This window comes from Benincasa hispida, unplaced genomic scaffold (genome assembly GCF_009727055.1).
Source record: "Benincasa hispida cultivar B227 unplaced genomic scaffold, ASM972705v1 Contig514, whole genome shotgun sequence".
Lineage (NCBI taxonomy): Eukaryota > Viridiplantae > Streptophyta > Magnoliopsida > Cucurbitales > Cucurbitaceae > Benincasa > Benincasa hispida.
The window spans coordinates 171,870-189,481 of NW_024064894.1; positions in this window are offsets into that span (position 1 = coordinate 171,870).

Consider the following 17,612-nt stretch of genomic DNA (forward strand, 5'->3'; position numbering starts at 1 on the left):
ATATATCTAAATTTGGGGGTGTGATAACTTGTAGAAATACAAGTTATTTATACTGTTTTATTTAGATATTGCGGCTAAAAGAAAGAAAAGTTGCGTCGATAGTATAGAAATTGGCTAAGAAATGCGAGAATTATAAATTGTCGTCAATACACCCACTAACACCATTGCGATGGTAGAATAGAATAGTTTCTGTTTTGCAGGAAATCAGTCACCGCATGCGTTAATGGCTTAAAGATAAAAGAAAAAAACGTATCTACGTCGCATTGCACCCATCATTCAGGAATGAAAAGATGATCAACGCAATGACGGCGTATGCGACAATCGATCAAGAGCTTAGCGATCAACGTAATTTCAACCGCATGCAGTAATAAAAAAATAACACCGCATGCGGCGATGGATCGAAGATGTAAAGAGCAATGCAATTGCGGAGGATTCTGACATGTGTATAGCTTTTAGTTGTGCATTTCTGATGGGTTGATTGATAACAGAAGGAATATTCACTCCACCATTTCAGGAACTACCTTAACCATAAAGTGGGGACCACAATGCAAAGAGTCAAGCTTCGCCTATAAATAGCTTCTGCAATTTCATTGAAAGATATATTTGAATACATAGAGATGTGCATATACTGATCTGAGAGAGAGACTAGTCTGAAGCAATTTCCATAGTAGATCCGTGATAATTACGAGACAAGGCTAAGAGGTGAGTCTCCGAGCAAAGAATCCTTCCAATCCCTGCCGTTGAAGCTTTGTGCAAAGGTCATTTCTACCAGAAGAGCAAGCCTGTGAGGGAAGCTCTCCTCTCCATTACTTCTACACGGCGGCAAGCACAACCTCTATTCAGGATCTGTGTCAAGACATTGACACTCTTTCTGTATTCGTTTCTAATCTCTATTTCATCATCTGTATTCATCTTCTTAATCTTTCCTTCACACCATGTATCGAACGCTTGATCTTAATATTAAAGGTTATGATCATTACCATTATCATCTCTCTGTCTATTTCCGTTCATCCATAATCCATTTTCTCCATGATGTTTTCCTAATTCCCTGGGTAATTAGCAAGAATTAAGCAAGTAAATTAATTTGTGTTAAGGAAATAATTAAGCTTAGCTAAAGCATGCTCGACGAGATCTTCACCTGTGAGAGTAGAAGTGAAGATGTTATTCCGCCTATCGAGAGAAGGTTGGAAGAATGCGTGATCTAAAGCGAGAAGTACTTCCAGAGATGGAAGCAACCTTGCGTTCATCACATTCATCCCTGTTTCACCATAGAGATATGGGAATGCGCCGATCATCGAGAGGTGTACACCAAGGGAAAGCGGAACCTTAGTTGCATCTTTAACGCAATTGACAAACTTGCGTTATTTTTACTATTTACTCTTTCTCTTTCTGATTCATCCATAAAGACTTGCAATCGCATACCACAATCTTTTATATAACTTTACAGTCAGTCTCGAACTCAGTATCATGTATCATGTATCTTGTATCTTGTGTCATCTTAGTTTAGGATTTTATTTTCAATGCAACTTTATTTTATTAATGCAATTTTATTTTCATCACACTTTAAATTCTTGTATAAACCCAATTCTTTATTAATTGTAAAAACCAGTCGCATGTATCATAAAAGTAACACATTAACAAAAACAATCCCTGTGTTCGACCTCAGATTATTTTGAGAAACTTGCGTTGGAATTATACTTGGTTTCAGCGCAAGGAAACTTGTGACATGCATTACTATATCGCATACTACAAGCATATCATTAACAATGCATATTTAGAAGTAATATCGCATAAAGACTAAAGATATAAATTACCGTTACACTTACTTAGTAATGCAATGAAAGTGAAGGATGCTAAGTAAATGAAGATGGAGATGGAATCAAAGGAAAATATAGAAATGCATTGATCATAAAATGTATTAATCTCTTAAGCCACAATGTAATACAATACAAGGATAGAAGAGAAATGGAGGGCTAGATGGAAGCAATGTCTCATTTCCATCAGATGTGTGTCAAGGCTGCCGGTGGTGCCATGGATGGGCAGTGGAGTAAACTCTCTCGAGCTCTAACTTCGGCGAAGGCTCCGGTCATCACTCGAAATGTTGAGGGGATGAAGAAATCTCAAGACTACCTTCTCACGCTTTGGTCTGGATCACAAGGATCTGCCCTCAGGCAGAAAACCTTGGATGCCTTCAGGCAGAAGACCTTGGATCATTTGAAATTATGCTCTAAGGCTTCTATTTATAGAGCTTGATCGCCAACAGCATTTATGGACCTGCTCTGAATCTGACACTCGTGGTGCGATGGTTCTTTTCTGAATCTCTGCTACTAATGGCGTGGTAGGTGAAATGTCAACATCACATTTTGACACTCATGAGGTATGCGTTCATGCTTGGTTTCCGAAGTGTCAGCGCATTCCACCACCTTTGCATTCATCCCTCTATTATGGTTATTACTTTGTAGCTGTAATGTCCCTGTGATGACCGCATTCGCTTGGTCGCCGCAACACTCATAGGATGGATGCAGCGATCGTCTTCGCGATAGCCTCTTTTCTACGCATGCGATCGATTTCTGCGTTTTCTAAAAAAATAAATAGTTGAATGCATAATAAAGCATAAAAGTGGGTTAGCCGGGATTCTTAATGCCGATTGACGCAAACTCATTTTCTCATGAATCCTTAGTATAATCGCCGCATATTCTAATTAACAGCTCTCATAATTCTAAATAAAAGGCTTATAATAATGTACATTTCTACCCGTCATCACAAGTACATTCAACTTTTTGGTGACCATTAATCGGTGCATCAGATAGAAGATTTAGTGACCGGCCATCATTGCAATCATTTGAGAGAAAAGCTTCTTCACTTTGAGCTCTATAAATACCGAAGGCCACCATCATTAAATAGGTTATGAGTTCAAATTCTACACAGTTCGCCATATACATAGAAGATAGAATATACAATTAGTTAGCCATTAGTCTGTAGTTGCTCATATACTTAGAAGGCGGAGGCGAGCAAACAGAAGAAGATGCCATGAAATCACTCCTGGGTAGCTCGAAAGACTGCCGGGAGACGCTGCAAATGGAGAGAGGGCTGACGCTTGCGAAAGCAAGGATATTCTTCTGGACAGAGTAGAGTAAAAAGACAGTGTAAAAGCCTCGGGAAGCAAGACATTACTACCAGGCTTCTTATCCCTACTTTCCATTATTGTTTTGCATTCTGACTTTATCTATAAAATGGAATTCTCATCTCAACATCTGTTCAATCTCTTTACATTTTGTATGAGTAGCTAAATTTCCGAATAGGTTGAGAAACACTTAGTTAGATTGACGTAAGATCTTCACTTTATTTGATCATCTTGTCTTATGTATGCGCCAGTCACCCTTTAGAGATACTTGAGAGATTAGTCTAAAGAAAGAACCTAGACTTGAGAGAGTCAGGTTAGAATCTAGGCTTGAGAGAGTCAGATTAGAAACGCTTAAGCAAGAGATAGAAACTTAGACATAAGTTTGTTTGCTATTATGCATCGCATGCACCCTAGAAATAGGATATGATAGTATGCGGTCACATTGTGCATGTGTGTATCATTCATCATCACATAGATAAGAATAGAGGCTTAGACATAAGTCTTATCGACATTATCGTATACATCGCATGCGTCCTAGAAATAGGAACTATGGCATTTGCATTGAGAGATGACATGCTATTGTGTGTGTGTAGCATGATCGCATAACTTGAACACAGCCTTAGGAAATGTTAGCTAAATCCCTTCTCAACCCGTTCCCCGCATACTCATTATAACTCTTGCTGTCATCACTTCTTTACTCAATTCCATCACATAGAATTTATGCTTAAACAAACCATCAACCACTTATTTTTTTTTGTCACTGCAAAGGAATCAAAATTTACCATCGCATCGTGTCTCAGTAGTCCCTGTGTTCGACCCTGGACTTTCCAGGAAACCTAGTAAGATTTATACTTCGGTTTTACTAGGAAAACTTGCATGTGCAACGCATAATTCATCACCGAAATCTCATATTATTATTTCATCACATTCACAATGCATCACCACACACCTTCTCTTGGCCCGAGAGGTGTTCACACATAGTTGGACTATGTTGTATTGTTCATTAGAGGAATCAATGGTACTTAAGGAGTGAGATGTAACTACAGGGGCAAAACGGTAATTTGGCCCATATGTACTTACGAGCATCTGTGAAGGGTCATCGTACTCATGATTAGTTATATCCGATGGACACAAAAATATATCTGTGGTAAGAAGAGTTCAGTTGTTGGTATTTAGTGGAATGCCTGATAGTTAACGGATGGTGGATCTCGTAGCTAAAGAGTTTAGTCAGCTATTTACGGACCATTGGAGCTTCAAGCCACAGGTCCATTAGGTCACCTGGGTAGCTTGGATAAAGTCGAGAACCAGTGTTTGAGTTAATTTGAAATATTCAAATTGACAAGAGGAAGTTCGATTATATCTGATATAATTGGATTGGTTAATTATATATGATATAATTGGCTAAATGTATGAGATACATTATTCTGGAAGAAATTAGATATAAATATGATTTATATCAAGTAGAGGAAAAAATACTATAGCAGATATGTGATATCAAACTATAGGTTAAAAATATAATATGATTATATTTATTAATATTTTAGTTGGTTAATTATATGATAGTTAACCCAAAAAACACGTTTGGACGTGGGTTGGTGGGGCATCGTTGGTTATTGTAACCGATGAAATAAAAATGAAATTGTTTCATTTTGATTAGTGAGTTCAATCGCCCATCCAAAAGAAAGAGTGAGTGCGCGTTGGTAGAATCCCAAGAGATTGCATAAGCATTTCGATAGCCTATATGATAGCTCCTCTTTGGCAAAATGATCGTCCACCTCGCGCCTAAATGATAACACACTATTTCCTACACGATCACATAGCTTTACTAAACGATCGTATAGTGTGCCGATTTTGCTAAACGATCATATACCATTTCCTAAATGATAAGCATTTTTCTATGTGATAGCGTATTTTTCCCTCCCACTTGCTTATTGATAAGGGGCAGAAATGCACGTTATTACAGTGCTAAGTTATTAAACAATGAAGGTTTGTGTTGATAAAATATGTTAGATTCCATCCAAAAAGCATTAAGTTCATAACATTGTGGTCGCATGCGTCCATTGCATAAAAATAGTTAACTTTTGTATTTTTATGAAGAATATGTGTTGACGCAAGGCGAAAAGCGCAATCACAAGAGATCAACGGACGAGCGCAGCATTACCGCAAGGCTTTGCGATAATTTGTGCTCGCAAACACCTGCTCAAGAAGGATTGCCGCATAGAGCCGCTGCAACTTAGTGGGCGCATTGATAATGGGCAGAAATGTACATTATTACAGTGCTAAGTTCTTAAACAATGCTGGCTTGTGTTGATAAAATATGTTAGATTATGTCCATAAAGTATTAAGTTCATAACATTGCGGTCACATGCATTCATCGCATAGAAATAGTTAACTTTTGTATTTTAATACAGAATATGCGTTGACGCAAGCGAAAAGCGCGATCACAAGAAATCAACAGTCGAGCGCAGCATCACCACAAGGCTTTGTGGTGATTTGTGTTTGCAAACATCTACTCAAGAAGGATTGCCACATAGAGTCGCTGCAACTTGGTAGGTGCATCTGGTGAAAGGCATAATTAATCACGATGGGACAGAAAGCTGATGATGGTAGAACCCGAATTAAATTGACAAGTCGCTAATGATAACAACTACACTCAGCTTTTCGGTGACAAATATTCGGCACATTGGTGCGCGAAAATTGGAAGTCAATTTTACTCGAAAACCAAAATCCTGTGGATGCGTTATGCAATGCATGTTCCTAAGATATGCGTTGATAGTCATGCGTTGATGGTCATGCGTTGGAATGAAAATGCGCCAACAATTGTATGCGATGACCATGCGTCCTGCCATAAGTTTTCTTGTGTTCATGCCAAGTATAACATGAACGCAAGTTTCTTGGGTAATCCGAGGTCGAACACAGAGACTTGTAACTATATGTTTGCGGTGATGTACATGTGGCGGTTTGAATAAAAGAATGAAGGGGATGTTGCTAAGTTAATCCTACTCCTACTCTTATGTAATAGACAACGCAATGAGAATATGCATGAAAGGTAGAGATGCGACAAACCTTGACATGAAATAAATATGTGGGAAAATAGATAAAATGCGGAGATGTTTTCATTGCAAAACTTAAGAGTGACCACAAGGGCAACCTTAGTCAGTGTTAGACTATGCGATCATGTTACAACTATACACGGAAAGTCATTTTCCAATGGAAATGCGGTGCTCCTAATTCTAGGACGCATGTGTTGAACGCAAAGTGTCCATAGAGCTAAGTCTCTACTCTTGTCCTATGCGATGATGCAGAATACACACAATGCTGCGATGATGCAGAATACACACAACGCTGCGATGACCGCATTCAATCGTATCCTATCTTTAGGATGCATGCGATGTGTTAATAAAAAATAGTGCTCATTCCTAAGCGCCTATCTCTTGTATTATGTGTTCTAATCTGCTCTCCCAAGCCTAGATTCTGATCTGACCTTCCCAAGCCTAGATTCTATCCTTAGACTACCGTCCCGAGTATCCCTAATGGATGAATGAAGCATACATAATACAAGACAATCGCATAAATTTTGCTGACCTAAGATTGTTACTATCCCTAGTGAACAATGCATACCTTACTTAATGCGTCCAACCACTTACCCTCTCGGGCAGTTGATTGTTGCTGACTTCACTCATAGACAAGCAATGCGTTAGCCTATAGATAGGCGTTGCAGTAGCTTCACACTAAGCAAATAAGATTACTCACATACTTGCGCAATGCATACCTCTCGGTGGGTTTCTTCATGCTTCATATTCCTAATCCACATGACTAAGTATGCAATACCCAAGCACTCCCACTAAGTGTTGCAATGAAAGTAAAGATGCTAAGTAAGAAGATAGACGTGAAGTCGAAGGAATAGAGAAATACATTGAAAACACATTGTATTAATTTCTTAATTCAAAATGTCATACAATACACTTTAGGAAAAGAAAGGAAAAGGAAATGACCAGTTGGAAGCAAAACTTTGCTTCTAGCAGATGGGGTTCAAGGCTGCCAGTGGTGCCAGGGATGGGTGGAGGAGCTGACTTTCTCGAGATCTAGCTCCGGTCGAAGGCTTCGGTCATCACTTGAAATGGATGAAAGAGGTGAAGAACACTCAGCGATCTTCTCACGTAGTTTGTTTGGATCATGGGGAAAGTCCCCAGTTCATAAGGATCCTCCTCCGGATGCTTTGGAATTTTTCTCATCGGCTTCTATTTATAGAGTTTGGACCATTGACAACATTAATTGGACTACTCTGAGTCTGAAATTTGGAGCGTCAGTCCTTTCTGAACCTCTACCACCAACGTCGTGGTAGGTGAAATGTCAGCATCAGCTTTAGATTTTCTTGAGGTAGATGCGTTGATGCATTCATTCCACCAACCTTGCGTTGATCCCATTAGAATCCGTTGTCGCGTAGCCGCAATCATTCAATGGCCGCATTCGCTTAACACCGCAACTCTACATGATGGCCGCAATCGCTTGACAAGCGCAACTCCCATGCGATGGATGCATACGGCTGATTACCGCAACATCCATGCATTGATCGATGTGTTTGTCTTTGCGATGGAGTGTTTCTCCGCATGTGATTGTCTATGCGATGGTCTGGTTTCCACGTTTGCTTTCATTTCCTACATTAGCTACAAAAATAGAACATTGACCACATAATTAACGCAAAGTAATGGGTTAGTTGAGATTCGTCATGCTGATCGACGCAAACTCATATTCTCGTGAATTCCTATCATGATCGACACAATTTCTACCTAACAACATTCATAATTCTAAGTAAAAGGACTAAGATAGCATGCATTTCTGCATGTCATCACACATCAGTCAGAGAATTAAAGCCATCCCATCCCATCTGTACAATCATAAGAGAAAAGCCGTCTTTCACCTCGTAGGCTCTATAAATACCGAAGGCAACCTTCAGAAAAGGAGTTCGAACACTTAGACAATTTTCCCATAGTTTAGCCTTGTCCATAGTTTTCCTTTTTGTTTGAAGACGAAGCAAGAGAAAAGCCGAGATGCCAGAAGATCGCTCAGGGAAACTCGAGAGAGAACCCGAAGGCGTAAGAGCAGAGAGTGGGCCGACTCTCGCGAGAGCGAAACTATCTTTTGAACACGAGTAGAAAGACAATGTAAAAGCCTTGGAAGCAAGAGATTGCTACCAGGCTCTTTATTCTCTTCTTGCATTGTTATCTTGTACTTCAACTTCATATTTATACAATGGAAGTTCTTGTTCTACATCTATTCACTCTCTTAGCACGCATGAGTAGCTAAACTAATCGAATGGGTTGAGAAGAATTAAGCTAACATGACCTAGGATCTTCATTGCATGCGGTTATCTTGTTTTATGTTGTGCCCAACACCCTTTTAGAGCTACTCGAGAGAGAGTCTAAAGAAAGAACCTAAAGACTCGAGAGAGCTAGGTTAGGCTCTGGACTCGAGAGACCAAGATTAGATCTGCATAAACGAAAGATAGGGACTTAGAGATAAGCTCTATTTGCCAACCTGCATCGTATGCACCCTAGCGATAGGTATGATATTATGTGGCCGCCTTATTTGTGTGTGTGTCATTTTTTCATCGCGTAAATAAGAATAGAGGCTTATGTGTAGGTCCTATAGACTTATCGCATATATCACATGTGTTCTAGCATTAGAAGCCGTAGCATTCACAATCGAGAGGTGGTTTAATATTGTATGTGTGTTGCATGATCGCATAACATGAACGCATCCTAGGAAGTGTTAGCCGAAACCCTTCTCAACCCTTTCACTGCATACTCATTGCATCTTCCATTTTATCAACTCTTTTCAAAACCCCGCCGCATTTTTTTATTTTTATTACTGCAAACAACAATCCCAACAACTATTGATTTATTTGGTTACCGCAAAGTTTTCCAAAAAATTATCACCACATATCGTTTTCCCAAGCCCCTGAGTTCGACCCTGGACTTACTAGGAAACTCAGTGGGGTTCATTTGGATTTCACTGAGAAAACTTAAGTGCTCAACACAACTTCGATATCACATTTAATCTATAATTCCACATCATAAAATAACGCATCAAGTTTTTGGCGCCGTTGCCGGGGACATCAGCAAATCAGTGTGCTAACTGTAATTTTTCTGATTTCTTTGCAGACTCTCAATCTCTGGCAAATTATGAGCCGATGATTGAGAGGACGTTCAGAAGAAGATTAAGAGACCGCCAACAATAACGGCCAGATAAAGAAGATATGGCGAAGCAGCCTGGAATCGGAGCACCAAACAAAAACAACGTCATGGCGAGTCTAATCCTTCTGGAAAATGATTGTAATAGGCCCATTAGGGACTATGCATCGCTAAACCTCTACGGTTTCTCTCCAGGAATCATGAAGCCTCCCTTTGATGGAAGCCGATTCGAAATGAAGCCAGTAATGCTGCAGATGATCCAGTCTGCAAGATAATTCAGAGGACGACATGGCGAGGAACCGCACGACCACCTCCGTAGCTTTATAGAAATCTACAATACTTTTGTGTTCCCGAACATCTCTTCCAAAGAAGTTCGACTAACTCTGTTTCCATTTTTCTGTGTGATCAGGCAAGAAAATGGGTGTATTCCCTCGAGTCGGGAGAGATCACTTCATGGGAACAGGTCGTAGAGAAATTTATGAAGAAATATTTTCCACCTACTGAGAATGCTTGACGAAGGAATCTAATTACCAATTTTGAACAAGACATTGACGAATCGCTCAACGATGCCTAGGCGAGGTCTAAGAGGTTGGTTCGGGATTGTCCACATAATGGATTGCCAGACTGCCTTCAGATGGAAATCTTTTATCACGGTTTAAATCCCGCTTCGTAGACTGTTGCCAATGTGGCAGCCGCTGGTGGTCTTCTGGACAAGACGTATGACGAGGCTAAGAACATATTGGATCGCATCTCTAAAAACCACGAGGATTGGAGAGAGAGTAATCAGAGACTGAGAATAAAGGATAACGACGCAAATAATGGTGCTATTGCTTCACTATAGAATCAAATGATCGCAATGATGAACTTAATTCAGGGAATTGCGATCAACAGTCCAGCACTGCAAACTGGGCAAGTAAACGCAATTAATCAAAACACCACAAGATGTGCAACTTGCGGTGATAGACACGCAACAGAAGAATGCCCATAGAATCCACAGTCTATTTACTTTGTGAAAAATAATCCATTTTCTAATAACTACTACCCCGAGTGGAGAAACCACCCCAATTTTGCATGGAAGAATCAACAGTAGAATTTCCAATCTATGGCATAGAAAGAAGAGCCACCTGGATTCTTCTTGCAGAATAACGGTCAGACAAGCAATCAAGCCAGTAGCTCGCAACCGTCGCAATCGTCCTCCTTGGAGAGCTTATTGAAGCAGTATATAGAGAAAAACGAAACTGTGCTTCAAAGTCAAGTTACGTTCATCTGTAATCTTGAATTATAGATGGGCTAGATTGCAAGCAAGCTAAAGAACAGACCGCAAGGGGCTCTGCTGAGCTCAACAATACTCCCACGCAAACTCGGGGGGATCAGGTAAATAGCAATGTCAAGTCGTGACATTACAGAGTGGAAAAACTGTGGAGGGAGAAAGAAAGGAGCCTAGCTGGAATGCTCCTATTGCGTTGGAACCTGAAAGTGTAGTGACTCAAGAGGAAGAAAGGGAAAAAGAAGCGATAGAGCCAGAAGTTGCGTCCACTGATGACATGTAGAAATGCATGTCAACTTAGGCCTTTTACTTAGAATTATGAGGGCTATTAAATGGAATTTGCGGCAATTCTGTTGGGAATTCACGAGAAATTGAGTTTGCGGCATTCAATATTACGAATCTCAGCTAAGTTGTTATTTTGCGTTATTATGCATTCAATTGTCTATTTTTGTAGCTAACATAGGAAGTGGATGCAAATGCGAAAGCCGGACCACCACATAGACGCATGCGGAGAAACTCTCCATCGCAAAGTCGAGCGTGCCGATCAACACATGGATGTTGCGATTGTCAAGCGATTGCGGTCATCGTGTAAAAGTTGCGGTATTAAGCTAATGCAATCACTACACGATTGCAGCTACATGATAACGCATAATAATGGGATCAACGCAAGGTGAGTGGAATGAACGCATCATCGTAAATCAAAGGATGATGTTGACATCTCACCTACCATGTTGTTGGCAGCAAGGATTCAGAAAGGACTAAACGCCCAAATGTCAGGATCAGAGTAGTTCATTAATGTTAGCGATTCAAGTTCTATATAAAGAAGCTGACGAGCAGAATTTGATAATTTGTAGAAATACAAGTTATTTATATTGCCTTATTTAGATATTGCGGCCAAAAGAAAGGAAAGTTGCGTCAATTGTATAGAAATTAGCTAAGAAATGCAAGAATTATAAATTGTCATCAATACACCCATTGACACCATTGTGATGGTAGAAAAGAATATTTCAAGTCAGTTTTTGCAGGAAATCAAGTCACCGTATGCGTTCATGGCTCAAGAGAAAAAGATTAATGCATCTACATCGCAATTGCGCCAATCATTCAGAAATGAATAGACGATCAACGCAATGACGGCGCTTGCGACAATCGATCAAGAGCTTTGCGATCAACGCAACTTCAACACATGTGGTAATAAAAAACAACACTGCATGCGGGCACACGATTGAAAGATGCAAATGAGCAACGCAATTGTGGAGGATTTTGACATGTGTACAACTAACTGTTGTGCATTTTCGACGGATTGATTGCATAATAGAAGGAATATTTATTCCACAATTTCCGAATTTCCATAACAATAATGTGGGGACCACACGATAGAGAGTCAGAGCAATCATCTATAAATACCTTCAGAGAATTCACTGAAAGATATACTTGATACGAGGCTATTTTTGATATTTGTATATTGAGAGAAAGGCTGATCTGAGTGCTAATCGGAGAAAATTCGGTGAAGAAAAGAGGCAAGGCCAAGAGGTGAGTCTCAGGGCGAATCATTCCAAATCCCCACCGTGAAGCTTTGTTCCTAGATCAACTCTACCGGTTGAGCAAGCCTGAGAGGGACGCTCATCCTTCCATTCACTCCATACGCTGGCAAGCGATTTCTCCATCCAAATCTATATCAAGACATTGGCACTCTTATGTATTTATTTCTATCTCTATCATCAATTGTATCTCATCTTCTTAATCTAAATTATTCACACCATGTATCAGACGCTTGATTCTATAATTAAATGTCATGATCATTTTCATCTCTATATTTCTGTTTATTTCCGTTCCTCCATTAATCGCTTTTTCCACGATGCTTTCTTAATCCCTTGGTAATTAGAATGAATTAAACAAGTAAATTAGTTTGTGCTAAAGAAATAAATATGTTTAGCTAGAGTATGCTAGACGACATCTTCACCTGTGAGAGCAGAAGTGAAGATGCCATTCTGATCTGTCGAGAGAGGGTTAGAAAAATGCGTTAACTAAAGCGAGAAGTACTTCCAGAGATGAAAGCAACCTTGCGTTCATTACGTTCATCCCTGTTTTACCACAGAGATATGGGAACACAGCCGATAACCGAGAGGTGTACGCTAAGGGAAAGCGGAACTGTAGTTATATCTTTAACGCAATTAATAAACTTGTGATGTTTATACTAATTATCTTTTCTCTTTCTGCTTCGTATATAAAGCCTTGCCACCAAATAACACGATTCTTTGTATAATCTTCACAGTCAATCTCAAACTCGGTATCATGTATCATGTAACCTATATCTTGTATCATCATAGCTTAGGTTTATTTTTATTGCACTTTATTTTACTGCACAACTTTATTTTATCACATATTTTACTTCACCGCATATTTTACTTTACCATAATTTTTAAATACCTGTACAAACCTCACTTTTATTAAATTGAAAAACCCCCGATCGCATATATCATGAACTAACAAAAGTAACCTAAAACAATCCCTGTGTTCGACCTCAGATCACTTCAAGAAACTTGCAGTGGAATTATACTTGGTTTCAACGTAAGGAAACTTGTGACAATGTATAGCATACTACAAACATTTTGTTAATGACGCATACATCTAGAAGTAGTACCGCATATCATTGCATCATTGCATTAAGCGCTTACAAGTTGTATCTTGAATTATAATCATCCATGCATTGTATGACATAAGAAGAATAAATTCTATGCATTACAAGTTTTGGCGTCGTTGCCGGGGATTGGTAACGGTTAGTGCTGAGTACGTTTCTAGTATGTGCAGGACAGATCTCTTTGTACTGACTGTTTATCGCGAAGAGCAACCTGACGACTTATGAGTACTGGAGTGATCCAGAAATTCTAAGCTGACACAGATATCAGGTGTATTTTTCGTGCAGGAGTACATCACGACTAGTTATCAGAATTCCAACTGGTCTGGGGATTACCTCTGCAACCTAGGGTTTTCCCTGTGATCCAGAAAAATGCGTGAAAAGAAGCTTAAGAGTTCTTCATCTTCTTCATTCATTCTGAGTGACGATCGGAACCTTCTGACCGGAGCTAATCTCGGGATAGCCAGCTCCTTGCCCATTTATGGCACCACCGACAGCCTTGATGCACATCCGCTGGAGCAAGTCTTTACTTCCAGCCGGTCATTTTATTTTCCTTTCTTTTCTCATATTGTATTGTATGACATTTTGGTATTTAAGAATTAATACAATTTGTTTTCAATGCATTTCCCTGTTTCCTTCGACTCCATCTCCATCTTCTCTGCTTAGCATCTTTACTTTCATTGCAAAACTTAGTGAGATTGCTTAGGTATTGGATACTTAGTCATGGATTAGGGATATGAGCATGTAGAAACCCACTGAGAGGTGTGCGTTGCATGAGTGTGTGAGTAACCTAATCTGCTTAGTGTGAAGTTGCAGCGATGCCTGTCATATGGCTAATGATGACATGAAGAAAATGCATGCCATCTTAGTCCTTTTACTTAGAATTATGAAGGTTGTTATGCAGAAATTGCATCGATCATGATAGGAATTCATGAGAATATGAGTTTGCGTCGATCAACATGTCGAATCTTAGCTAACCCATTACATTGTGTTAATTACGCGTTCAATATTCTATTTTTGTAGCTAATGTAGGGAATGAATGCAAACGCGGAAACCAGACCACCGCATAGACGACCGCATGCGGAGAACACTCCATCGCAAAGGCAAACGCATTGATCAACGCATGGATGTTGCGGTAATCAGCCATATGCGTCCATCGTATGAGAGTTGCGTTCGTCAAGTGATTTCGGTCATCATGTAGAGTTTTGGTATCAAGCGAATGCGGCCATTAAATGATTGTGGCTACGCGACAACATAAACTAATGGGATCAACGCAAGGTAGGAATGAACGCATCAACGCATCTACTTGAGAAAATCTAAAAGATGGTGTTGACATTTCACCTACCATGCCATTGGTGGCAGAGGCTCAGAAAGGACTAACGCACCGAATGTCAGACTCAAAGTAGTCCAATTAATGCTGTCGGTGACCCAAGCTCTATAAATAGAGGCCGATGAGCTGAAATTCAAGTTATCTAGAGATTATCCCTCAACTGGGGATTTTCCCTGCAATCCAGAAAAAAAACTGCGTGAGAAGACGCCTAAGAGTTCTTCACCTCCTTCATCCATTCTAAGTGACGACCGGAGCCTTCGACTGGAGCTAGATCTCGAGAGAGTCAGCTCCTCCTCCCATCCATTGCACCACTGGCAGCCTCGACGCACATCCACTGGGAGCAAATCTTTGCTTCCAGCCGGTCATTTCTTTTTCCTTTCTTTTCCTATATTGTATTGTATGACATTTTGAATTAAGGAATTAATACAATCTATTTTCAATGCATTTCTCTGTTCCTTCGACTCCATCTCCATCTTCTTTGCTTAGCATCTTTACTTTCATTGCACCATTTAGTGAGATTGCTTGGGTATTGCATACTTAGTCATGTGGATTAGGGATATGAAGCATGTAGCAACCTACCGAGAGGTATGTGTTGCGTGAGTGTGTGAGTAACTTTATTTGCTTAGTGTGAAGTTGCGGCAATGCCTGTCTATAGGCTAACACATTGCTTGTCTATGAGTAAAGTTAGCAACAACCAACTGCCCGAGAGGGTAAGTGATTGGTCGCATTAAGCAATGTATGCTTTGGTCACTAGAGATAGGAATAAACTTAGGTCAGACAAGTTCATGTGATTACCTTATCCTATGAGTGCATCATTCATCATTTAGGCATAATCGGGAGAGTAGTCTAAAACAAAATCTAAGACTCGAAAGAGCAAATTGGATGGGGGAACTTAGAGATAAGCTTCGTTTGTTAACCTACATTGCATGCCCTAGGAATAGGAATGATATTATGTGGTTGCATATTTGTGTGGATGTCATTTTGTCATCGCATAAATAGGAATAGAAGCTTATGTGTAGGCCTTGTAGACTTAGCTCATATATCGCATGCATTATAGCATTAGAAGGCGTAACATTCGCACCGAGAGGTGGTTTACTATTGTATGCGGGTCGCATGATCGCATGGCTTACATTGACTCAGGTTGCCCTTGCGATCACTCTTAAGTATTTCAATGAAAACATCTCCACATTTTATCTATTTTCCCACACATTTATTTCATGTTAAGGTTTGTCGTATCTCTACCTTTCATGCATATTGTCATTGCGTTGTCTGTTAGATAAGAGTAGGAGTAGGATTAACATAGCAACATCCCCTCCATTCTTTTATTTATATTTCCGCATGCGCATCACCGCAAACATATAGTTACAAGTCCCTATGTTCGACCTCAAATTACCAGAGAAACTTGCATTGGAATTATACTTGGTTTTAGCGCAAGAAAACTTGTGGCAGGAGCATGGTCATTGCATACATTCATTAACGCATTATCAGTCCAATGCATGACCATCGATGCATGACTATCAACGCATATATTAGGAACATGCATCGCATAACGCGTCCACGGTATTTTGGTTGTCAAGTAAAATTGACTTCTAATTTACCGTGCACCAACTAACGCAATGCTTGTCTATGAATAATGTCAGCAACAACCAACTGCTTGGGAGGGTAAGTGGTTAGTCGCATTAAGCAATGTATGCATTGTTCACTAGAGATAGGAATAATCTTGCGTCAACCAAGTTCATGCGGTTACCTTGTCCTATGAGCGCATCATTCATCATTTAGGCATACTTAGGAGAGTAGTCTAAAGATACAAATCTAAGACTCGAGAGAGCGGATTGGAACGCATAGACAAGAATGGGGAACTTAGAGATAAGCTCCGTTTGTTAACCTGCATCGTGTGCACCCTAGGAATAGGAATGATATTATGTGGTCGCATATTTGTGTGGATGTCATTTTGTCATCGCATAAATAAGGATAGAGGGTTATGTGTACGCCCTGTAGACTTATCGCTTGCATTCTAGCATCAGAAGCCATAGCATTCGCACCGAGAGGTGGTTTACTATTGTATGTGTGTTGCATGATCGCATGGCTTCCGTTGACTAAGGTTGCGCTTGCGGTCGCTCTTAAGTATTGCAATGAAAACATCTCCGCATTTTATCTATTTTCCCAATTCATTTATTTCATGTCAAGAGTTGTCGTGTCTGTACATCTCATGCATATTCTCATTGCGTTGTCTGTTAGTTAGGAGTAAGAGTAGTTTTAGCTTAGCAACCCCTCCAATATTCTTTTATTCAACCGCTGCATGCACATTATTGCATTTATTTTGCTATAAGTCCCTGAGTTCGACCTCGTATCACCCGAGAAACTTGCGTTCGTGTTATACTTGGCACGAGTGTAAGAAAACTTGTGATAGGATGCATGGTCATCGCATACATTTGTTGGCGCATATTCATTCCAACGCATGACCATCGACGCATGACAATCAACACATACCTTAAGAACATGCATCGCATATTGCATCCAAGGGATTTTAGTTGTCGAGTAAATTGACATCTAATTTTCCATCATCAAGCTTTTGGCGTCGTTGCCAGGGACTAGGCAGCTAATTGTTTGTTGATGTTTTGTGTCTCTGCAGGCAAACTTTCTATCTTGGGAGTATTGTAGCTTGTGCGACCAGGCTGCAAACAATATTGAAGTGTAGGCGATGCGCTGAAAGCTAGTATTGACCTCAAGGTAGAAGGGCAATCAGTTGCAGAAGAGCTGAAGGTAATTCTAAGCACATGACGGCTGCATGCGCCCAACATTTGTCGGAAGTTCCAATGGTCAAGGCAACTTGACCCAAGCAGTTGAGAGCCTTCTTCTACATGGAAGACTCTTTGCAGTGACAACATTCCTATTTTTCCAGGAACGTCTTTTACTCTATCTTTAACTTGCTTTCTTAGTTCAGGTTATTTTTATTTTTATTGTTATTTTGGATTGGCTGCTTCCTTGGTTGTGGTATGATTGTTCCTTGTAGGTGCTACAATAAGTCTCCTCGATGTACAGCTCAACTGAAGAATTACTTT